The sequence below is a fragment of the Poromitra crassiceps genome, assembly GCF_964638095.1.
Source record: "Poromitra crassiceps genome assembly, contig: HAP1_SCAFFOLD_2065, whole genome shotgun sequence".
Taxonomy (NCBI): Eukaryota; Metazoa; Chordata; class Actinopteri; order Beryciformes; family Melamphaidae; genus Poromitra; species Poromitra crassiceps.
Genome location: NW_028150360.1, coordinates 1 through 10,484, shown reverse-complemented (window position 1 = coordinate 10,484; position 10,484 = coordinate 1). Strand labels below are relative to the sequence as shown.

At 44.6% G+C, this 10,484-nt stretch overlaps 1 pseudogene across 1 annotated transcript; it reads right to left on the bottom strand.

The window, feature by feature from the left end:
• Positions 1 to 465: 465 nt before the first annotated feature.
• LOC310772136 (heparan-sulfate 6-O-sulfotransferase 1-A pseudogene) lies at positions 466 to 10,316 on the bottom strand (annotated as a pseudogene). The gene is made up of 3 exons: positions 10,094 to 10,316; positions 8,512 to 8,760; positions 466 to 3,865 (listed from the first exon to the last, which is right to left on the bottom strand). The product of its transcript is annotated as a heparan-sulfate 6-O-sulfotransferase 1-A pseudogene (transcript).
• Positions 10,317 to 10,484: the final 168 nt, after the last annotated feature.

Below are 10,484 nucleotides of genomic sequence, written 5' to 3'. Positions count from 1 at the left end.
GAAAATGTTTCCTTTCAGATTGAACACTCGCAGTCGGACAATGTCACATTGTATGTAACTTGTCTGAGGATTGTTTGTTTTGGGTTTTGTCCCGTCTGCAGTTGTACTGTTGAATTGATGTCTGAAAACGAAACAATAAAAATTATATACCGTACATAAAAAAAAGTAATGTAATAGTATAACGAGTAACACAACTGATTACTTTTGATATCAAGTAATAAGTAATGTAATATTACTTTAATAAGTAAAAAATAACTTTCTGAGTAACTTGCCCAACACCAGTGTTAACTGAATATGCAAATACACTATGTTCAATACCTTGTCCTTGTGTGTGACCTCCAACAACGAAAAGGTCATAGGAGTGACTTTCTTCTCGCCGAAACAATAAGTCATCAGTGTGTGCATGATAATAGAGAGTTGGATTGGAGACATCACAAATCATATGCAGTGACAACCACAACACAATCAGGTCTGTAAAAATGAAATATTTTAATTGGTGGCTTGATGATTCATTCTTGCAATCATAAGAAAAAAACCAGAATGATGCAAACAGAAGGAGCCAGAGACAGACTGCACACCACTCCAAAAAACAAGTCTCTTATCACAATCTCTTAAAAAAATACCACAGGATGATGTTAGCGATGCCCGGGTTGGTTCATTTTCACAAAGGAAAGGCTGTTAAGACATCAGATATACATAGTGTTGAGACATAAAATGTTTGAATATAGCATTACAGCGTCAACTTCTGGAATCATTTCAGTGAAAGGATTCATTTTTCCTTCCCACACAGCTTTTTTGGGGAGGACAGTGGGATATGCTTTTGAGGACTGGGTGCATGTTGCCTTCAAAGACCTGATCCAGAACGGTCTTTAAGTCGGATGGTCGCTTGAAGGTTTACCATGGAAATTGCAACGGTCAATGAGCGGCCAATTACACGCTGCCGGCCATAGCTCATGCGGCACAGATACGCAGCTCCACAAGGTCACGAGTAAGTAAGCAGTTTGGGCTGAAAATAAACATACAGAACAGTGAGAAATGTCAGGAGGAAGAGAGTAGTGCTGTTCTAACAGTTCTGGATCAGGACTTTAACCACTAATTCAGAACCAGATATTGGTTTGGAACCTAATACTATACAAGTAGGTCATGGGCAAAATGCCCCGAGCCCCAATGGTGTCAAGTCTCCAGTCTCCGCCTCAAGAATACAATGAAGGAGCAGTTACTTATAAAAAGAACAAATATCTCATTACGTATCCATTTTCCCTGTCCAGATTGGGTTACTTTCATGGCCACACAAAAAGCAGCATATTGACTCCTCTCTCTCATCAATCACCTCTGATCTGAAAAGAGCCAATCAGAAAGAGAGACATGGGTGGGACCGGGTTGATTTGTAGAAATGTAACAAGGGCGGTGGGTGTGACTTTGTTTCCCCTCAGTTCTTACCTCAAATCTATTGTCAACAACAGGATGCAGCACGTTATTTATGTTAAGACCGAGGAAGCCACTCCCCTGCATTCACCCTCTGGATGGGAGCAAACCTGGACATTAAACTTGATTCAATCGCACTGTGACAATAGGGTTTCCCCTCATAGAAATGTCCTTTCGCTCGGATTCTTTTGTCGGTTGTAGATTTTGCCAACAAGGATGAAGACAAGTCACAAGGAAAGTTTTTAAAATTTAAATTAGGTTTTCAGACGATTCCTGCGATACATCCCTCGTACATAACCAAGGCATGGAGAGGAGACAAGAAAGGGGGGTGGGCGGGGGGGAACAGAAGAGAGTATGGCGTTGGAGCGTTGCCATGGCCACACTGCTGTGACAGGGACTTCCTGTTTCTCCACCAAACTGCCTCCCTCCACAAAACAAACGAAAAAGAAGCTAGGATATTGGTCATGGTACCAGTCATTCACTCGCTCACAAACACATCAGGCATTCCCTCTCAGTCACACACGCATACTATTTACAAAGGCATACACAGATGCCAATCAAAGGCATACTGTACATACTATTTACACACACACTCGCACACAAGACATCCACACAGACAAGCACGCAAAGTAGTCAGAAAGTACTGTAGTGTAATGCAGACATATGATCTGGCAATAGTTAGGATGTCCATGGAGTTACACATGATCCCAGTACATAGAGGCACTACTACCTCGCCTCCATCTACTCCTCGGGGTGAAACCAAGTAAAACAAACAAAAAAAGGTCTCTCACATGAATACTCTACCTACAGGACACTGGCGGCGCTGCATGCCCTTTCAGTGGTTGGGAGACTTGTTTGAGAACACAGCTCTGAAAAAAGAAAACTGGGGAAAAAATAGAGAGAAAATGTCACCCGCTACATGAAGGATTCACATTGCCATGGTGACCAGTCGATCCAGAACTCCCATTTGAGCATTTGTCTGGGTTAAGGCTTCCAAAGCGCCAGCATGGTTTCCTGGCACCACCTGCGGCAGGCTTGCTCCTCTCCCGGCTTGGATTTCTTCACACCTATGCAAGATTGGGTTCTATAATTGGCTGTCATTCTGTGCAGGACTGAGGCAAAAAAAGAAGGAGATCTAACTACAGTTAAGGGATAGGCGCATTGGAAGCCTCTAACAGAGAAACAGGCCACTCCCCCCCCCCCAATCCACCCATGGTAATGGCTATGGTCCATTGTACGTCCATCCAATCTATTAGCTATGATTTATAAAACAAACAAAAGTAAAGAAATAAAGGAATCACTTTTCTTTAGGCAGCAATATTGGTCTCAGTGTTATTACAATTCTGCTTTAAAAAAAGCATAAAACACAAAGGAAAAAAACAAAAAACAATCAAATCATCCTAAAATGAGAATGAGACCGTCACTATACTTGACGGAGGCGTGTTCATGGTTGAAATGGAGGCTGATATTTTTTTGAAGCAAAAAGCTTTAATACATAACATTGTCCAACTTTCTTTCTTTATTTCTGGTACAGTCTTTTTTCTGCACCGCCACCATTTCCACTTCCTTTGTTCAGTTCAGCCAATAGGATAATTTCATAGTTTCCCCAGTTCCTTTGCGATTGGAGCATTCCATCCAGGAAGTACACTGGTCCTTTGCAAGGATTTAGTGGGAATTCACAGCCTTAATTATATTTTCTCATGCTCCATATCAGGCCACAGAGAACGGGAGGAATACAGGAGGAGGAGGGGGGAGAGGGAGGGAGAGATGGATGAGATAGTTGGCTGTCAGCAACTCTTAAAAATATCTCTCCTCTGCTCAGTCAGTGATGACGATGGGAGGGATGGAGAAAATGGGAGAAGGGGGGGAGGGCAAGCGAATGCTAATGTCAACCGGGCAAACCTCAACATGAGCTGATGCAATCGACCAAAGCCCAGGTCTCCATAGCAACCGCCTGGACCCTCACCCCAAAGCTCAACTCTCCAGTAATGTCAGTCTGTCTGTCGGTCGGTGGGCTGTTTGACGCTGCAGGCCCCAGCCTCTGTGTGTGTGTGTGAAAGCATGTGTGTATATGGGTATGTGGCTCACACGGTGTGCTCCCGCTCTGCTGCTACCAGCGGTTGATAATCTGATTCATGTAGTCCTCGGTGGGGAGGCGGCTGCCCCCCTCCTCTGTTCTCCCCCCTTCGTCTCCCTCCTCCCTCTCCTCCCGCTCCCCCTCTGCGTCCTCCAGCATCAGGGCCGACGAGCTCTGCCGGCCGCGGGACGGCCAAAGGCTGACGCCCAGGCCCAGGCCCTGGTGGCTCTGCTGCAGGTGGTTCTTGATGCGCTGCTGCCGCCTCTCCTGCTGCCTGGTGAACTGGTAGCGCTGCTGGAACAAGTCCCGGGCGTAGTCGTACAGCTCCATGTCCAGCTCGTTCAGCTCCTCTATACGCTGGACCTGAGGTGGGAAGAGGGAGGGAGAGCATGCACAGTTTTCATTCAGGTTCCAGTGAGGCTCCACATGAAAACACTATACAACTAAGTAACAGTCAAACATCTGGGAACTTCAACAGAGCTTTCTGTGTCTAATTAGAGATTCATCTTTTCTCACTCTATTCCATCCTGCTGACTAACACTGACCGGTTGAAACTAGGGAAACAAACCATGAGTGCATGGTTAACACACACTCAACATGTCGTCATGTCGTCGTCCACAAATTATGTAGTCTTCCTTACAGCCAATCACTTACAATAAGTAATTACACAATATGTAATTATAGCGCCCTGCTTGGGTTAATCAATGTAATTCTGAAAATGACAAACCACAGCAGGTTGAGATGTGTTTTGTAGATACATCTCAGATATTGTGTGCGACACAAGGACAAATAAACAAACACCAACACTCCCACTGGACCCATTAGTGTAATTTTGAAATGGTCACAATGTGGTGGTGAGATCTGATCAGTTGTGTGGCACATATCACACGTGACACATCGGACAAACAAAAGAATGTTAGACCACCCCCCTCGGCCAATACTGTTTTACTCCTTGGCAAAAAGTGCAATTTTCAAATTATTGCACCAGAGCAGCATTCCTCCAAGTTTGATCAAAATCCAATCGGTGGCATCTGAGGATGAACTAACAGGAGACAATCCATAGTCCTCTACTGATTTTAGTGTGTGTGTGTGTGTGTGTGTGTGTGTGTGTGTGTGTGTGGGGGGGGGGGGGGGGGGGTGTAATTATTAAACCTAATGAAGAGTCTGAAGCAGGTCATTGGTTCTACCAAATAAAGAGAAACAGTGAGGAAGAAGCGGAAGAGAGGGGGAAACAGAGATATAGTGAGAAAAAAGGGGAACCATATGCAACAAGGGGAGAGAGGAGGGGAGCACAGATTGATAGATACAGTGGGTCTGTGTGGGAACACCCACCTTACTACAGCTGACGCGCGAGACTAGACGGTGGGGTAAAGCATGTATATCTCAATGGGCTGACTCCTCACCAAAGGACGGTGCTGCGGCTCTACACTACAGGATTGGGGATTCAACAGCAGGTACATAGACGTCTGTTCAGATGTGCGTTTAATGCGGTGGTTGAATCCCCGATCCTGTCTGCCTGGGCTGGGCTAGCAGCTGAATGCTAACTATGCTGGCTGGGAAGAACGGGAGGATTTCCCCCATGCTGACCCATTGACCACATGGCTATGACAAGACACCGCCTGAATGTATAGCCTGGTAAACCATCCGGTCACATGAATTCAATTTTATTTTTTTCGTTCTGCGGGACCATCTGGCCTCAAGCCCAGGGCGGAATCTACAAAGATCTGCCTCATAGTAGACATCATAACCGGCCAATCAGGAACGCCGCTGGCAAAACAGTAATAGCTGCCTCGATGGCACTCTGGCTCTAGCAGTAACGTCAATGTTCGTCGAGTTTACACAGCCATAAGTGCAGTTATTGCAGAAATATACTCAATAACAACAATTAAACAAGTACAGGAGTAACAGTGCAACAGTGGAGTGTCTCGCCAGAAAAGATTTCCGAGTGGATTTGGATTTGACTGGATCGGTGATTGGCCACCCACTGAAATGACTGTGCACAGCTTGTCCAGACACACAGTCCAGACGGAACTGCAGAGCGAAACAGAATGGAATGTGAGTTCTGGGATCCAGATGTTTTAACCAAACTAACAGATTGACAACGTAAGAAAAATAAAAGACCCTGTTAAGTTACACAAAGTTTTTACAAGATCTGCTCCTGGCTTCCTCAGGGAGAGAGAAACACAGAGAGACAGAGGGAGAGTCTGTAGGCAATATGTGGAGCGAGATAACAGAACTGTGTTTGATGTTAGGATGCGTGTGATGTCTTCGGCTTTATTGACGTGTGTATAATCTCCCGCACGTAAATCCAACATGGAGGGGCAAATGTTTTTAATTAAGAATATCCCTTTGAAATGCGTGATGGACCGCTGCATATCATTTGCGAGCGACGTGTGCGAGGAGGAACAGAGGGAAGCGGCGCACGGCGAATTAAGAGTTGTTTGATCGACGACACGTGGGACACAGGCGCAGCAAGCAAACAGACTGATGACCTGACATTCATCAACACAAAGACTTCCTATATCACAGAATAGGCGTCAATGCATTCAGAAAACTGCTTCAATTGAAAAGTACTCACTGAGGCCTTGAAGCCAGGATGGTGTATCGTGATATTTTGCGTGACAATACTGTAATGATACGCCAATCACAGATCTTTTAAAATCGCAATATTGTATCATAGGACCTCTGAGGTTCCCTTCTGGGACATCATTTGCAGTAGAAAAGGTAAATAAATGATATGATGATTAGGGATGCTCGATATATCGGCAATCATATCGGTATCGGCCGATGTTAGTCATTTTTTAACATATCGGTCATATCGGTATCGGTCAGATGTTGCAATGTTAATATCGGTTATCATTATCAGCCAAATTCTTCACATTGATATGAAATAATGCAGTAAATCTATGATTTATGGGCTTTTCCAAAGGCTTTGCAAATAAAGAAATGCATAACTTGCAATGCAATGTGTTTTTCAGTATGTACAAAATGTGATGATCATAAAAATGTGGTTTTATACAGATCATATCGACATCGGTAAATATCGGTTATCGGCCATAACAGCAATGCTAATATCGGTTATCGGCATCGGCCAAAATTTTCATATCGGTGCATCCCTAATGATGATATGATAAATGATCGTAATGATATCGTATCGTGGGGCCTCCCATCAACTGCCTATTTCATTTTTGTTTGTTTTTTGTTTGTTATTTAAATAAAGAGATTTCATTAATACACACTCAGAATGCCACGCACGCCCGTCAGACTCGCCAAGTCTCAGTTGGGCATTTCTCACCTCCCTACTGGTTTTGAATTATAAATCAGCAGTTTGCTGCGTACTGGAGGCTGTTTTTTATTTTATTTTGCTGGTAATTGAGCCTAAGAACTCCCACATTGGACCAATCAAACTGTGAAGCACATCTTTCACTTTGTTTGCTATCCTTAGATGGCGTCATGCCAACTCATTTCACAGCAATATATAGGACCACAGTGTGTCTCTCTTTGTTGCTCATCTTCTTTTTTTTACTCAGATATGATCTATTACTTCTTTTGAAACGTTGTTTTGTTTATTTATATCTGTAATTGAATGTGCTGCTGCCACATCTTCTAAGAGAGATTGTGATCTCAATGGGACTAACCTAGGAAAACAATGCTTAAATAAATGTCATTTCTTCCCTTGAACTCTTTTAAAAAGAAAGAATGAAAATACTATACAGAATATAATTGTCATATTTGATCCATTAAGCTCTCTGTAGAATGTGTTTGTGAGACAGTTTCTGTCTCTGGATCCTCTTCTAATCTGCTTCCCTCACTACCTTCCCACAGTCTGAATTAGGGCTGGGCGATATGACGATATATTTCGTCTGGACGATAGAAAATGTATTTCGTCTGATATGATGCTCTATCGTTTATATCGTTGTGTTGCAAATCACACTCTTTACGCAATATTGTCCGTCATTTCGATGACGCTGTGCTTTCTTCATTCTGTTTTCGTTTTTACTAACGTCCACTGTCCACACACGCACCAGACTCTGTGTCAACAAGCCCGTCGTGTCCCTTTATAAGTGGCACAAATCAGCCGTGAGTAGGCTAAAGAGCAGGGAGATGTTACCTCCACTCCGTCCGCCTAGCCTACCCAGGCATTTGCGCTGTGTTAAGTCCGTGTTTGATCCATATTTGCGTGTCCTCCTAACGTTAAACCTGGCAAAACATCTCCTCTCATCATCCCAAGGAAATCCCTTGAGGGCTGACAACAAAACCTCTATCGTTAGCTTTAGCTTTTAGCTTTCCCTGGGTGAGTTGTGTTGGTTACTTGTTCTTCTTCTACCGTTTTATTCTTCTTCTACTGAACATGTAGGTATTTTGACGTTGACTAAAGAAATACTGCCGCCTAGTGGCCGCTTTTAGATATGATTCCAAATTAGTGCTTAAATCAAACGCATCAAATGCTAGTGTCCTCTTTGAAAATCGAACTGGTGGCGTGGTTCAGTTTGTGTTTCATTCTACTGCCCTGCAACTAATTATTATTATCTGTGTTGTAAAGAATAGCCATGCTTATCTGTATTCTGAATGCATGTATCCTTTGTGAGGTTTGACAACATTTTAACGGGTTTAACTGCTACATAAATAAATGGCCATGTGGTCATTTTATATAAACTATAAATAGAATTGACAGAAAATATGCTATATCGTGATATATATCGGTATCGGGATATGAAATGATTTTATCGGGATATGAGATTTTGGTCATATCGCCCAGCCCTAGTCTGAATGAAGAACAGAACATAGGCCCTTTTCACAGCGACCCTGTTGAGGTGGTAAAGCAGGAAGTAAAGCAGGTGTAACCAATAAGACCAAGGAGGGCCCTGTGCACTGGAACACCTAAATGGAATGGAACCATCATTAATGGTATTGATTACACCTGCTTTACTTCCTGCTTTATCACCCCAAAACGGTTGCAGTAAAATGGGTCTATAGCCTACTAAAGACGACTGGCCCGCCCCACTAACCGTAGCATTGTCCAGGTCCACCCCGGCTGCCCGGGTGCTGTTGTACTGCATGAAGGGCCTGATGAAGCGCAGCCTGAAGGTCCGCTCAAACAAGAACTGGGTTTTCCTCTGGTACTCCGTCAGGCCGAAGAAGGCCATGTCTCGCAGGTTCTTCTTGGCTGAGTCCAGTAGCAGCTGAGCCCTCTTCTTCTCGGGAACCGTGGACATGTTGTAGCAGCCGACGAGGCTCAGGTCTGCTAGCATGCGCACCTACAGCCAGGGGGAGAGGAGGCGGTTATAGAAGTGAGTGGGTACCGTATGTTTGTTGAAGAGTGCTATAAGGATCTATCCTTCAGCTTGAGGTGCTCAATCAAGTAACACTTATTATTTCTTCCTGCTTTTGATTTGTTCTTTAGATAGACAGCATGTATAGTGGAGGCAGGGTGACACTATATGAGGGTGAGGACAGGAGAGTGGGAGAAAGTGAATCAGTCACTTCATATACCAGCCAGGTACAGTATGAATTTGTCTTTGTGGCATTGTTGGTTGGATTCAAACTTACAAATTTGAGAGTACACAGTGTCCAGTATGCCTTGTGTGTGTGTGTGTGTGTGTATATGTGTGTGTGTGTATGTGTGTGTGTGTGTGTGTGTGTGTGTGTGTGTGCGTGCGTGCGTGCGTGCGCGCGCGCGTGTGTGTGTGTGTGTGTGTGTGTGCATGTGTATAACTTCCTGAAGCCAGAGTAATAACACCCTATGGGGCACAGACGAGATAAGCTGGCCAACACGCTGAGGTGGGAGACAGATAGCGTGAGAAAAGGAAGGTGTGAATGTGAGGTGGTTTATAGACCAAATCACCGTGACGTCACCATGTAAACAAATTTACTTCCGGGTACCACTTGGGGAAGGCGGCAGGTTTAAATGTGCGTGTTGTCAAATAAATGCTGTCAAACCCTCTCGTTGTTTTCGGCCGACTACTTTCAATTTAAATGGTTAAACGGTTGGTAAACATGCTTGTCCGACGTATCTAGCCTTTCTTCTGTGTTTGTTTTATGTAGTGTTAGCTAGCTAATAACGTTTGTTTGACTGTCAAACTCGCTGTTTTTTTACGTTACAGACAGAGTAACCTCGCGTCACCAGGCTCTTCTCGGCGAGAAAGAGCCTGGTACAGACAGAGCTACTGACGCCACGTCAATTTAATTTAGCTTCAAGTCTACTCTAGTCTGGTCCAACAGGTAAATTAGCTAGTCTGGTCTCCACTAACGTTAGTGAAAGTGTTGTTATGAATGATATTAAACAACAACACAACACGGACGAACCATTTTTGTCTTCTTTGTCTGTTTTTGTCTTCAACACGTCAGTTTGTGCCGTCCACCGCCATTATAATGTGTGGACCTCAGGGGTACCCGGAAGTAAATGTAAACATCCCGCTGATTTGGTCTATAGCCAGTGGGCTAACTCTGCCTGCCTGTGTATGATATGTCTACGCACGTGTGTGTGTGTGTGTGTGTGTGTGTGTGTGTGTGCGTGTGTGTGTGTGTGCGTGCGTGCGTGCGTGTGTGTGTGTGTGTGCGTGTGTGTGTGTATGTGTTTCACCCCCCTACCTGTCTGTTGTTGGCCAGGTTGTAGGGACAGTCCATGAACTGCTGCAGGGTGCAGCCGGACCAGTCAGAGCCGTCGTAGCAGGAGGGCAGCTCCTCGGGCGTGGGCGTGCGGCCGTCACACATGTGCAGGGAGGTTTTCCACGTGGCGCCGCGCTGCACGTGCCTCCACTCGCTCAGGTAGCGAGACACCGGGTCCCTCAGCAGCGTGATGTAGTAGAACTTCCTGTTTGGAAAGGAAAGAGAGATTTCCATTCAAACCTTTGCCTCAACTTGGAGAGAAAATTGCTTTTGACACGGGCTCAATCAATCAATAGGGAGAAACGGTCAGAAAGAACATTCAATAAAGACAGTGCCTACAGGAGACAGGAATAGAAGCGGAGGCAGCACCGTG